The sequence below is a fragment of the Gorilla gorilla genome, chromosome 18 (genome assembly GCF_029281585.2).
Source record: "Gorilla gorilla gorilla isolate KB3781 chromosome 18, NHGRI_mGorGor1-v2.1_pri, whole genome shotgun sequence".
In the NCBI taxonomy this organism is placed as follows: domain Eukaryota; kingdom Metazoa; phylum Chordata; class Mammalia; order Primates; family Hominidae; genus Gorilla; species Gorilla gorilla.
Genome location: NC_073242.2, coordinates 24,043,068 through 24,057,023, shown reverse-complemented (window position 1 = coordinate 24,057,023; position 13,956 = coordinate 24,043,068). Strand labels below are relative to the sequence as shown.

General features: G+C 43.4%; 1 non-coding gene across 1 annotated transcript; it reads left to right on the top strand.

The window, feature by feature from the left end:
• Positions 1 to 3,839: 3,839 nt before the first annotated feature.
• LOC115931122 (U7 small nuclear RNA) lies at positions 3,840 to 3,901 on the top strand. The gene has a single exon (XR_004067676.1). It is a non-coding gene; the product is annotated as a U7 small nuclear RNA (small nuclear RNA).
• Positions 3,902 to 13,956: the final 10,055 nt, after the last annotated feature.

Here is a 13,956-nt window from a genome sequence, read left to right as displayed (position 1 = left end):
GGAGATCGAGACCATCCTGGCTAACACAATGAAACCCCATCTCTACTAAAAATACAAAAAATTAGCCAGGTGTGGTGGCGGGCACCTGTGGTCCCAGCTACTCGGGAGGCTGAGGCAGGAGAATGGCGTGAACCTGGGAGGCGGAGCTTGCAGTGAGCCGAGATCATGCCATTGCACTGCAGCCTGGGCGACAGAGCGAGACTCTGTCTCAAAAACAAAAAAGAAAAAGGAAAATGACATGCAACAATATTTACTCTTCTGGTTGTACTATGAATTTTGACAAATGCATCTAGTCATGAAACCATGACCAAAATCAGGATACAGAGCCATTCATCACCCCCTCACCCCAACCAAATTCAATCATGCCATCAGGTTTTCATCAACTTCTATTCCCACTCATAATTCCTTGCAACCACTGATGTATTTTCTGTCCCTATTGGTTTGCCTTTTCCAGATTGTCCTATAAATGGAATCATATACAGTATGTAGACTCTCTGGCTTCTTGCACTTAGCATATTGCATTTGGTATTCATTCAAGTTATTTTGTGTATCAGTCATTTGGTCCTTCTTGCTGCTGATTAGTATTCCATTGTGTGGATAATCCACAGCTCATTTAGCCATTTTTGCCAGTTGAAGGACGTTTGGGTCATTTCTAGTTTTTGGTTATTATAAACAGATCTACTACAAATATTTGTGTACAGGTTTTTGTGTGAACGCTCATTTTCATTCCCTTTGGTAAATATATAGCAGTGGGATTGCTGGGTCATGTGATAAGTGTATGTTTAACTTTATAAAGGACTGCCAAATTGTTTTGCAAAATGGCGCTGCTATTTTGCATCTCTACCAGCAGCGTATGAGAGTTCCAGTTGCTCCACATCCTCGCCAAAACTCACTATCGTCTGTGTTTATAATTCTAGGTATTCCAATGGGTGTACAGTAGTATCCCATTTGCATAAATTGCACATTTGGTCACGCTCCTTCCCTGCATACAACTGTCTGCAACTCCCTGTTGCTTTTAGGGTTGAGCCCTAATTGTTTAGCATGACTTGAAAGAGCCACTTGCTGGGTGAATTACCACTTGTCTCCCAAGCCCAGGTGTTGCCATCCTGTGCCCCTTTTGCACTCCATGCAATAGCCACATTAAAGTACTTTTAGCTCCTGAGTCCCCTCTGCTTCCCTCAATTTTACATTTCTCTGTATGCTGTTACCTCTGCCTAGAACATTCTCCTCTCTTCTTTCATCTGGTCAATTCCTATTCGTTCTCCCATGCACCTTAGAGGTCAGTTACTCCAGATCTCCCTGGTCACCTCTTCCCACTCCCAGTCTCAGCCCTAACTCTCATGGAATACTCTTCTTTGCCCTCCTACACAGTTTGTCCACCAATAACCTGATGCACACCCTTCTGGCTGTTTCTGACTATGGTAGATTTCAAAATCAGCCATGATACTTTGCAGCTCTTTCTATCAAGAGATGGAGGTTTTTCTCTACTCCCTTGAATGATTATGCCCATTTTATAGACAAAGAAACTGAGCCCAAGATCACATTGCTTGCTGATATAGATGTGTCCAAACCTGGGAGTTCTGGGTCCAGATCCTAAGCTTTTCCCACCAGGCTGCAGAAATTTGGCTCCCATGGATATGACCATCTGCACCCTTGCTTGCCCTGGCCTCCCTTCTGACTGGGAACATCAACTCCCTTCATTAGGGGCACTCCTGCTCCCATTCCAATAATATTATTTTAATGGGGATTGCCTACCACAACATGCCCTGGTTTCTTTGGCTACAGGGCATATGACCTGAGCTAAGAAAATCAGAGCTTTCCTGGGGACTTTCTGGATTAGAACTATGGGAGGAGATGTGAGCTTGGCCACCATTTGTTGCCATGCTTGCAGCTTCATGGAGAAAACAGGTCTGAGAAAAAGAAAAGTATCACCCAACAGGGAGTGGCATGTGTTGAGGAGAAGGGGGAGCGATGGAGGTGTCTTTTACTAAGCAAGAGCACCTTGGTTCCTCATTTTATTGTCCCTAAAAGCAGCTGCATCCTAGGCTTCCCAAAGTTTAGTTACCTTGGTCAATAAATTCCCCACTTTGCCTCTGTTAGTTGAAACTAGGCCACCTGCAACACTTGAAGGAACTTTCATAATACACAAGACTTGGGGGAATTAATCGAGGGGTAATGATGAAAGCATTAGGTAAAGCTAGCCCCTTTGAACAGCTCAGGGGTTGAGCTGGAGAATGGGTCTGTCGATGACTCAGGTGAAGGTGTGGCCTGGGACCCTGGCTCTACTTATAAAGCGAAGGCTGTCAGCCAAAAATTCAACTTCGATTGCAAAGGCATTTAGGACTTAGGGGAGAAATGAGAATGCATGCTTCTGTAGCAGAGGGAAAAAAAGTGTCTAACAGGTTGTGAATAATTCAGATTTAATTACTAGGAAAAATGCCTTCCTTTTCTTTTTTCTTTTTATTCTTTCCCCTGCCTGACGCTTAGGCAGCAGGTTTAGTAGATATTTTTGTTCCAGAAATTCTACTTAAGAAATAGTGAGCCAAGTCTTCAGTTTTCTTCTGGTTGGGCGTGAAGACCAGGGTGTTTTGGATGTGGGCAGGAAGGAGAAGCAGGTATTCCTCAGCTCTTTCTGTTAAAGACTGCCAGGTATGGTACCCATCATGGGGGGGTCCTTCTCTAATGCCTGGAACCTCTGAGCTTGTGACCTATAAACTGGAAGGCACAGGTGTGAAATGCTCCCAACCATGCAGATGGGTGCCATTATAATTTTGTGGTACTATATCTCAGACAGGGACTCATCACCACTTAGCAATCCTATTACACACCCACTGCCATCGATTTCAAACCTCATTACTCATTTCAAGCCCTTTAGTACTAGTTTAGTACCCCACTCTCTCTCCTTTCCAGGAGATGAATTCTTTTTTAAATAACAGCTTTATTGAGATATAATTCATATACCATAAACCTACCCCCTTTAAAGTGTACCATTAAATGATTAAGTGATTTTTACTATATAGGCAAAGCTGTACAACCATCACCATGATCTAATTTTAGAACATTTTTATCACTCCCCAAAGAAGCTCCATACTCGTTAGCAATTACTGCTCATTTCCTCCTCTCCACATCTCCTGGCAACCACAAATCTACTTTTTCTACTTACTGTCTCAAAATAGGATTTGCCTATCCTGGACTTTTCCTATAAATAGAATCACACAACCTGTGGTCTTTGGGTATGGCTTCCCTCACTTAGCATGGTATTTTCAAGGTTCATTCATGTTGTAGCAGATACCAGTACTTTATTTCTTTTTATGGCAGAATAATATTCCATTGTATGGATATGTCTTTGATTTTTCCATTCATCAACTGATGGACAATTGGGTTGTTTTCAATTCTGGGCTATTATGAATAATGGTGCTACTCACATTTTGTACAAGTTTGGGTGTGGACATACTTTCCAATCCTGTTGGGTATATCTGTAAGAGTGCAACTGCTAGGTCATGTGGTAACTCAAAATGATAACTGAGTTACCATTAAATTGCTAGGTCATATGGTAACTTTGGAGAAACATCATTTTACGCTCCTCTTGGCAATGTATAGGGGTTCCAATTTCTTCACATTTTTGCTAATACTTGTAATTGTCTGTCTTTCATATTTTTGCCATTCTCGTGAGTGTGAAGTGGTATCTCATTGTGGTTTTGATTTGCATTTCCCTAATGACTAATGGTGTTGAATATCTTTTCATATGCTTATAAGCCATTTATATGTTTTTGGAGAAATTCTTTTCAAATCTCTTGCTCATTTTAAAATTAGGTTGTCATTTTATTACTGAGTTGCATTAGTGTTACAGCTCTTTTAGAATTTGTCTAGCAGGTTTTCTGATTTTTACCCGGAACCCCTCCCCAGCCAAAAGTAAAAGAAAAAAAAGCTGCAATAGTTCTTTATATAGTTTAGATAGAAGGCCCTTATCAGATATTTGATTTTCAAATATTGTCTCTCATTCTGTGAGTTGTTTTTTCACTCTCTTGATGGTGTCATATGAAGCACAATTTTTTTTTATTTTGATAATGTCCCATTTATCTATGTATTTTTTTCTTTTCATTTGTGCTTTTGGTGTTGTACCTAAGAAACTGCTGCTTAAATCAAGGTCATAAAGATTTACTCCTGAATTTCCTTCTAGCAGTTTTATAGTTTTAACTCTTACATTTAGATATGATTCATTTTGAGGTTATTTTTGTTTATGATGTGAGGTAGGGATCTGACTTTATTCTTTTACATAGGGATATCCAGTTGTCCCAGCACCATTTGTTGAAAGACTATTTTTTCCTAATTGAATTGTCTTGGCATTCTTGTTGAAAATCAGTTCACTATAAGTATCTGACCTCTCAATACTATTCCATTGATCTATGTGTTTATCCTTATGCCAGCACCACACTGTCTTCATACTGTTACTCTGTGTTTGAAACTCTAGGTTAGAAGTGGGGAATGGTGAACTCTAGGTTAGAAAAGGGGAATTATTCAGCTCTGTTCTTTTTCAGTATTGTTTTGGCTGTTCTGGATTTCTTGGATTTCTGTATGAATTTCAGAGCCAGTTTATCAATTTCTGCAAAAAATGCTGTGGGGATTTTGATAGGGATTGTGCTGAATCTATAGGCCAGTTTAAGGAATACTGCCATCTTAACAATAAGAAGCTTTCTGATCTATGAATACAGGATGCCTTTCCATTTATTGAAGTCTTAAGTCTTTCAACGTTTTGCAGTAGTCAGTGAACAAGTCTTGCACTTCTCTTATTGATTTTATTCCTAAATACTTGATTATTTTTTATCTTATTGTAAGTGTAATTGTTTTCTTAATTTCATTTTTGGATTGGTCATTGCTACTGTATAAAATATTTTTGTATATTGCTCTTATATTTTGCAAGCTTGGTGAATTTGTTTATTAGGTCTACTAGTTTTTTTTGTGTGTGTATTCCTTAGAATTTTCTATATACCACTGGGCATGGTGTCTCACACCTGTAATCCCAGCACATTGGGAGGCTGAGGTGGGTGGACTATTTGAGGTCAGGAATTTGAGACCAGCCTGACCAACATGGTGAAATCTTGCCTCTACTAATTACAAAAAAAATTAGCCGGGTGTGGTGGTGCATCCCTGTAATCCCAGCTACTTGGGAGGCTGAGGCAAGAGAATCACTTGAACCCGAGAGACAGAGGTTGCAGTGAGCTGAGATTGCACCACGGCACTCCAGCCTGGGCGACTGAGCAAAACTCCGTCTCAAAAAAAACAACCAAAAAAAAAAAAAAAAAGAAAAAAAAGAATTTTCTATAAATGAGATTATGTCATCTGCAAATAGAGATCGTTTTACTTCTTCCTTTCCAATCTGAATGCCGTTTTTTTTTCTTGCCTAATTTTCCTAGCAGAGGAACTTTTGAATGTTTTAATATAGTGGTCATAAGATATAGCATGGGCTTTGGAATCAGTCAAAGCTGGTCATAAATTCTGGCTCCACCACTTCACTCACTTTGAACTTTGATATTCACCTGTAAAAATGAAAAACACAACTTGCAGAATTTTTTAAAACATTTAAAAAAATCAATGTATAATTTACATGGAATAAAATGTACAGACCTTAAATGTTCAGTTCGATGAGTTTTGACTATTGTACACATCTGTGTAATAACCATTCTAAAATAAGATATGAAGCATCTCCATCATCCCATGCCCCTTTCTGTTCAATCTAATTCTTCTATCGCCATAGATTCAATTAGCCTAGGCTAAGCCTAGACTGTATAAGTGCTGTCATACAGTATGTTCCCTTTTGTGACCAACTTCTTTTGTCAAACATAATGTTTTTGAGGTTCATTCATCCTGTTGTAGGTGTCAGTGGTTTATTGCTTTGTATTGTTGAGTAGAACAGGTTGAGCATCTCTAATCCAAATATCCAAAATCTGAAATACCCTAAGATACAAAACTGTTTGAGTGCCGACATGATAATCAAAGGAATTACTCATTGAAACATTTTGGATTGGGGGTTTTTGAATTAGGAATGCTGAGCCGGTAAGTATAATGTGAGTCTGAAAAAATCCAAAATCCAAAACGCTTCTGGCCTGAAGCATTTTGGATAAGGAATATTGAACTTGTATGGACATACTACAATTTGTTTATCCATCTTCCTCTTGATGGACATTTGGATTGTTTCCAGTTTGGGACTATTGTGAATAAGGTTGCTATGAACATTTGTGCACAGGTCTTTTTGCAGATGTATATTTTCATTTGATGTAGATAAAATACCTAGGCATGAAATTGCTGAGCCATATAGTAGATATGCACCTGGTGCATATATCAGTGTCCTGGCTTGAATATTTGTTCCACCAAAGCTCATGTTGACATTTGATCCTCAGTGTGGCAGCATTGGGATGTAGGGGGTCCAGTGGGAGGTGTTTGGATCATGAAGGCAGATTCTTCATGAAGAGATTGATGCCCTCCCTTGGGAGCGAGTGAGTTCTCACTCTGTTAGCTCCTGTGAGAGCTTGCTTTGTTTCTGTTTCTGTTTTTGTTTAGTTTTGTTTTGTTTTAGACAAGTTCTGGCTCTGTTGCCCAGGCTGGAGTGCAGTGGCACAATCTTGGCTCACTGCAGCCTCGGTCTCATGGCCTCAGATGATTGTCCCACCTCAGCCTCCCAAGTAGCTGGAACTGAAGGTGAGAGCACCACCATGCCAGGCTAATTTTGTTTATTTTTTTTTATAGAGATAAGAGTATCACTAAGTTGCCCAAAAAGGTCTCAAACTCCTGGGCTCAAGCGATCCTGCCATCTTGGCCTCCCAAAGTGCTGAGATTACAAGCCCTGCACCTGGCCAAGCGCAGTTGTTAAAAATAGCCTGGCACCTCCCCTCTCTCTCTTGCTTCCTCTCTCACCATGTGATCGGCATACACCAGCTCCCTTTCACCTTCCACTAGAAGTAGAAACAGCCTGAAGACCTCATCAGATGCAGATGCCCAATCATGAACTTTTTCCAGACATCAGAATTGTGTGCCAACTAGACCTTTAAAAAAAAAAATAAATTACCCAGCGTCAAGTATTCCCATCTAGCAGCACAAAATGAACTAACACAATCAGTAAGGATTAAATTTGTTTTAAATTACAACAAACTATTTCAGATCCAAAACCATTTTCGAGGCATGTGATCTATGTGACTTACACTCTTCCCAGCTGTCCTCCCTCCCCCAGAATCTGTTTCCTCATTCACCTGCACCTTCCTACACTTTGCACTCCCACCAGCACCCCCTCAGCTTCTCTGTTCAAGTCTCTGCCTCCCAAGCAACCCAGCAACTTGCCACACGGTCTTCCCTTTAATGGGCCTTAATAAAAACCCTTAACCAAGCCTGTCATCACTGTCAGTAGGAGGTGAGTAAGCAATTAGCATTCCTTACTTAATGGACCAGTATTTCTCTTGGGACGTCAGTACCAATTAAGAGATGGAAATAAAATTTTAATCTTGTTTCCTCCCGAACATAGTACATGTGTGGTTGAACGCTCTCTTTCCAGGGCACCACAGAGGTGAATTTGAAAACACCTTTATCTAGAGGGGCACTGCACAGTGACATAGAGGCAATCCTGTCAGGCTTTAGAAATTAAAAAAAAAAAAAAAAAAAAGGCCAGGTGCGGTGGTTCATGCCTGTAATCCCAGCACTTTGGGAGGCCAAAATGGGTGGATCACTTGAGGCCAGGAGATAGAGACCAGCCTGGCCAACATGGTAAAACCCATCTCTATCAAAAATATAAAAATTAGCCAGGTGAGGTGGCATATGCCTATAATTGCAGCTACTTGAGAGGCTGAGGCAGGAGAATCACTTGAATCTGGGAGGTGGAGGTTGCAGTGAGCCAAGATCATGCCACTGCACTCCATCCTGGGTGACAGAGTGAGATCCTGTCTCAAAGAAAAAAAAAATAGAGAGACAGAGTCTCACTATTTTGCCTGGGCTGGTCTTGAACTCCTGGCCTCAAGCAACTCTCCAGCCTTGGACCCCCAGAGCATTGGGATTACAGGCATGAGCTAGTGGCCCTGGCCAGGCTTTAGAAATGTAAATGCATCTTGTGCTCTAAGAAGGGACAAATTGACCTATCTAGCCTACGAAGTTGTGGAGTACGTTTCTATAGAAAGTGTTTGATAAAAAGAAATATAGAGGATGCATTTCTGGCAATTGAGAAAGCATCATGTATGAAGAGATGCCCAGAAATGGAGACAATGTATTTCTGTTTGGATAACAGAAAGCTCTTATTTATTTGGCAGATATGTATTGAGCACCTACTATGTGTTGGTCACTCTTCTATGTGCCAGGTTTACAGCAGGAAATAAAACAGACCTCAATGTCTTCTCTCATGGAGCTTACATTCTGGATTAAGGGTAGGTGGGGACCAAGAAGCCAAATGAGTTTGGTTGATAGTTGAAGAAGTTTGGAGATGAGCAATGAAAATGATTAGAATTCTTCAAAGTAGAATTACAGGAACAGATGATGGACCTTGGATCTCAGATCTCATCTGGGAAAGGGAGTGAAGAAATGCCTTCACCTCATTCTCATAGAGCTTGGTTGGAGGGGCTGAGAGGCTCTCCCCAGCAGGAGCTGGGGAAGGATGAGGATGGGCAAAGGAGTCATTAGCTGGTTTGTTGACTGGAAGCAGGTTCTTGAGGGAGGAATGCTGAAGGGCTGGTATGAGGGAGTCGGGTAAGCTTGCAAGCTCACTTTTCAGGGTGCTGGTGGCTAGACAGATCCAGGGCTCTGGAGCTGAGGATGGCACAGAATAACAGAACGGTTCCAGGCATGTGCTTTGAAATCAAACAGATCTGGATTTGAGTTGGGGTGTGCCACCTGCTGTGTGTGTGACCTTGAGAAAGTCTTCAACTTTCTCTGCAAATGAAGACCTTTGTTTCTTCTTCTTTAAAATGGGAACAATGCTATGGCTTGTTGTATGGATTTAACATGTTAATATAATTATTACATATCTGAGATTATTGTTATTCTTATGGATTGTTTGCAAAATGTCTTCCTCCTATGTTGCTTCTCCATGGGTGGATTCACAGTCATGTCTGGAAAGTGACTGGGAGGAAACTCACTTCTTCCTCCTGAGACTGTCATGGCCACTGTCCCAGGGGTGCGCTGCCCAGATGTCTAGGGTTGCTAAGGGTCCATTGCAGCTGGGCAGGGGCTCCTGGCTGTCTCTCCATGTCCTTGCACTCAGAGGCCTCTTTTCACTTTGTTTTTTAAATATTTCCCGAAGCTCTAATTGCTACACTTCCTCCAATGTTTTTAATACAGGCAATCAGTGACTACTGCAATTAGGAGGGCCTAATTACCATCGGCATTCTTTCTTTTCTCCCAGAAACCACCATCGGAACAGTCACAAATAAACCTTAATGAAGACCAAAGATCTTTCTCCAGTCTAAAGCCGTTGGTAATCATGATCGCTTATTGTCGAAGACAGCAGGCAGAGGAGTCCTTTGAAGGACTGCTGCATATTCAGCAGCAGCAGGGAAAGATGTTCTGCGGCCGGGAGTCTGTGGTCCAGGCGAGCAACAAACGGGGCTTGCATTCAACCTATTGTTGTTGTTATACTTTAATGTATTTGTCTGATAAAGTCTCTTGAGCTACTCTATTAAAAAAGTTACCGGCTGGGCGCGGTGGCTCACGCCTGTAATCCCAGCACTTTGGGAGGCCGAGGTGGGTGGATCATGAGGTCAGGAGTTCGAGACCACCCTGGCCAACATGGCAAAACCCTGTCTTTACTAAAGATACAAAAATTAGCCAGGCATGGTGGCGGGCATCTGTAATCCCAGCTACTCAGGAGGCTGAGGCAGGAGAATCCCTTGAACCTGGAGGCAGAGGTTGCAGTGAGCCAAGATCGTGCCATTGCACTCCAGCCTGGGCGACAAGAGCAAGATTCCGTCTCAAAAAAAAAAAAAAGTTATCGGAAATGTAGCACATGAATGGTAAAGCGCACTAATCTCAAGTGTAAAATGTGATGAATTTTTAAATATGTACAGACCTCATGTAACCATTAGAGAGATGAAGATGTAGAACAATTCCAGCATTCTGGAAGGCTCCCATTCCCTTCTATGGTGTATCCGTCAAGGTTGAATCAGAAAGCAGAACGACAGTGAGTGTTAGGGAATCAGGGATAAGAATTTGACCTTACACAACTGTGGGAGGAACTGTGGAAATATAAGTCCAAAGAAAGGGAGTGAGGGGATCCAAGAAAAGGAGCTTGCCAGCTGTCCTGCAACACTGATATGCAGATGAATGAGTCAGAGTTTGCAGGGCAGCCCAGAAACTGGTCACATTCAGTGGCAGATGTGAGACCCCAAAGGGGCTGGGGGAGAAGCCCATGGAAGGCTCTTGGGTCCTCATAGCTGCTGCCTCTGTGAAGCCACATTAAGACGGAGCAGGGACCCCTCTTAAGGGACTTCCAGGAAAATTCCAGGCGCCTAGCTAGCCTTATAAAAAGTAAATGAGCATGATGGTGCAGCAAAACAGCATAGCACATGTTTATCTATGTAATGAACCTGCACATGTATCCTGGAACCTAAAATAAAGTAAAATTAAATAAAAAAATAGTAAATGAGGCCGGGCACAGTGGCTCACACCTGTAATCCCAGCACTTTGGGAGGTCAAGGCGGGTGGATCACCTGAGGTCAGGAGTTCGAGGCCAGCCTGGCCAACATGGTGAAACCCCATCTCTACTAAAAATATAAAAATTAGCCCGGCGTAGTGATACACACCTGCAGTCCCAGCTACTCAGGAGGCTGAGGCAGGAGAATCACTTGAACCTGGGAGGCGGAGGTTGCAGTGAGCCAAGATCACGCCGCTGCACTCCAGCCTGAGCGAACAAGAGAGACACTGTCTCAAAAAAAAAAAAAAGAAAGAAAGAAAGAAAGAAAGAACGAGAAAAAAAGTAAATCAGCAGCCTGATACACAAGGAGATAGTAACAAAGTAGTCTCCCAAGCAAGCCGGAGTCACAGGTGTTTTGGTTCTCTATAGAACCTAAAAGATAAAAATTTTTTTTTTCTTGTGATGGAGTCTCACTCTGTCGCCCAAGCTGGAGTACGGTGGCAGGATCTCAGCTCACTGCAACCTCTGCCTTCCAGGTTCAAGCAGTTCTCCTGCCTCAGCCTCCCAAGAAGCTGGGATTATAGGCACCTACCACCATGCCCGGCTAATTTTTGTATTTTTAGTAGAGACAGGGTTTCACCATGTTGGCCAGGGTGGTCTCGAACTCCTGACCTCGTGATCCGCCCACCTCGGCCTTCCAAAGTGCTGGGATTACAAGTGTGAGCCACTGCGCCCGGCAAAAATAACATCTTAACACAAGTTCTTGAGTTGCTTTTCAGAAACCCCCACCAGTTAGAAAATGCTACCACTATCACATAGACATCAGGTGGGGGAAACTGAGGACTGAACTCTGACAGCCATTCTTTGTTCTAAAATTTCCTGGGGTTGTGGAGAGAGTCACACACATGGGCCAGACTTTCATGTATTGGTTTATGATTTTGCCTGCAATTGCTGCTTTCCTGAAATGTACCCTTGGCTTTAAAAACCCTTGCTTGTAAGCCACTGGGGAGTTCAGGTCTTGAGTGTTAGCTACCCATTGTCCTTGCTTGGTACCATGCAATTAATGCCCTTTTCTCCCACTGCAAATCTCGGCATCAGCATCTGGCTTTATTGCACTAGGCAAGCAAGCCCCAGTTTGGTTCAGTCACATCTGGTGATGGATGGGAGTTACTGCTGGTGAGCTGGTCCTGTGTTGTGGAAGAAGAGCTGGACACAGTGTAGGGAGAGCAAAGATAAGCTGGAACCCACCAACACCTCTGGACTGTCCTCACCACCTTGAACCTTCAGAGTGCCCTGGTGCTGCTTCCCTCCTGCCTCCCACATCTCATACACCTTCACTTTTGGCAGCTCTCACCAGGAGCCTGATAGGGAGGGGGATTCCAAGAAGCATGACTCCCATTGGAACCAAACTGACTGTAGAATAATGCAGTGCCTATGCAACAATGTTTGTGTTCACCAAATGTGGCTAATAGGGTCATGTCCTCCTCAAGCTGTGAGATTGTAGGGCCCTCGAGAGAGAGGCTTTATATTTCAACACACGACACAAGTACAGCACCTTTCCCAGAGCTGGCAAGGGGAGGAGGTGGCCACCGCTCCTCTTTCCTGTCCCCATCTCCCTTTAAGAGAATTGGGTCAGATTCCAGAACAAGGGGCCACATTTACCAGTGGCCAAGGTCACAGTGCATTGACATGATATTTGTGGCCATCTTTGGCTGCAGAGGTAAGAGCACAGTGGTTCTCAACCTTGGCTCCACAATGGGGTCATCTGGGGAGCTTTAAAAAATACTCATGCCTTGCCCCTCTCCCCAAGGAGATTCTGATACAATTGATCTGGAGTAACAGTCTGGCATTGAGATTTTTAAAAATCTCCCCAAATGATTCTTTTTTTTTCTTTCCTTTTCTTTTTTTTTTAAGACACGGGGTCTTGCTCTGTCCCCCAGGCTGCAGTGCAGTAGCACAATACAGCTCACTGCTGCCTCAAACTCCTGGGTTCAAGTCGTCCTCCCACCTTAGCCTCCTGAGAAGTTGGGACTACACGTGCCTACCACCATGCCTGGCTAATTTATGTATTATTATTATTATTATTTTGAGATGGAATCTCGCTCTGTTGCCCAGGCTGGAGTGCAGTAGCGCGATCTGGGCTCACTGCAAGCTCCGCCTCCCAGGTTCATACCATTCTGCCTCAGCCTCCCAAGTACCTGGGACTACAGGCACCCACGACCACGCCTGGCTAATTTTTTGTATTTTTAGTAGAGACGGGGTTTCACCGTGTTAGCCAGGATGGTCTCGATCTCCTGACCTCGTGATCTGCCAGCCTTGGCCACCAAAAGTGCTGGGATTACAGGCGTGAGCCACCACGCCCAGCCATGTATTATTATTATTTTTATATGTAGAGATGGAGGTCTCACTATGTTGCCTACGCCGGTCTCAAACTCTAAGGCTCAAGCAATCCTCCTGCCTCAGCCTCCCAAAGTGCTGAGATTACCCAACCTAGGACTGAGGAGAATGGGTAGCCACCATGTCCAGCCTACCCCAGGTGATTCTAATGGGCAGCCAAAGTTGGGGATAACTGGAGGGTCAAGACCTGAAGCTTGGTAGGCTCCTCCTCTTCCAGGCTTTCTTCTTTCCCATGCAGCTAAAAAGTTAACTGAAACTGAAGCTAGCTGGCCTTCTTGGGGTAGGTCTGAGTGTTACAGAACAGAATGGGGGTCTACTCACTGGTGAAGCAAAGCCAAATCCTGACATTAGGATTGCAATAAGAGAAAGTGTGGCCTTTATTAAGGGTGCCAAGCAAGGAGAATCAGGTGGCTAATGCTTCAGACCTGAACTCCCTGATGGCTTACAAGTAAGGGATTTTTTTTTTTTTAGATGGGGTCTTGCTCTGTCACCAGGATGGAGGGCAGTGGTGCGATCTCAGCTTACTGCAACCTCCGCCTTCCAGGTTCAAGCAATTCTCCTGCCTCAGCCTCCCAAGTAGCTGGGACTACAGACACGCACCACCACACCCAGCTAATTTTTGTATTTTTAGTAGAGATGGGGTTTCACCATGTTGGCCAGGATTGTCTCGATCTCCTGACCTCGTGATCCACCCACCTCGGCCTCCCAAAGTGCTGGGATTACAGGTATGAGCCACTGCGCCCAGCGCAAGTAAGGGATTTTAAAGTCACAGGGGGAGAGGTTACAGACCAAGTCATAAATCAATACTTGAAGGCTGTACTTTGGTTTGACCAAAAAAGGTGGGACTTCTTGAAGTAGGGGCCCACAGGTCACAGGTGGGTTCAAAGATTTTCTGATTTGTGATTGGTTAAGGAGATGAAGACTTGTTTGAAGATTTGTTTAAAGATTTGGGATCA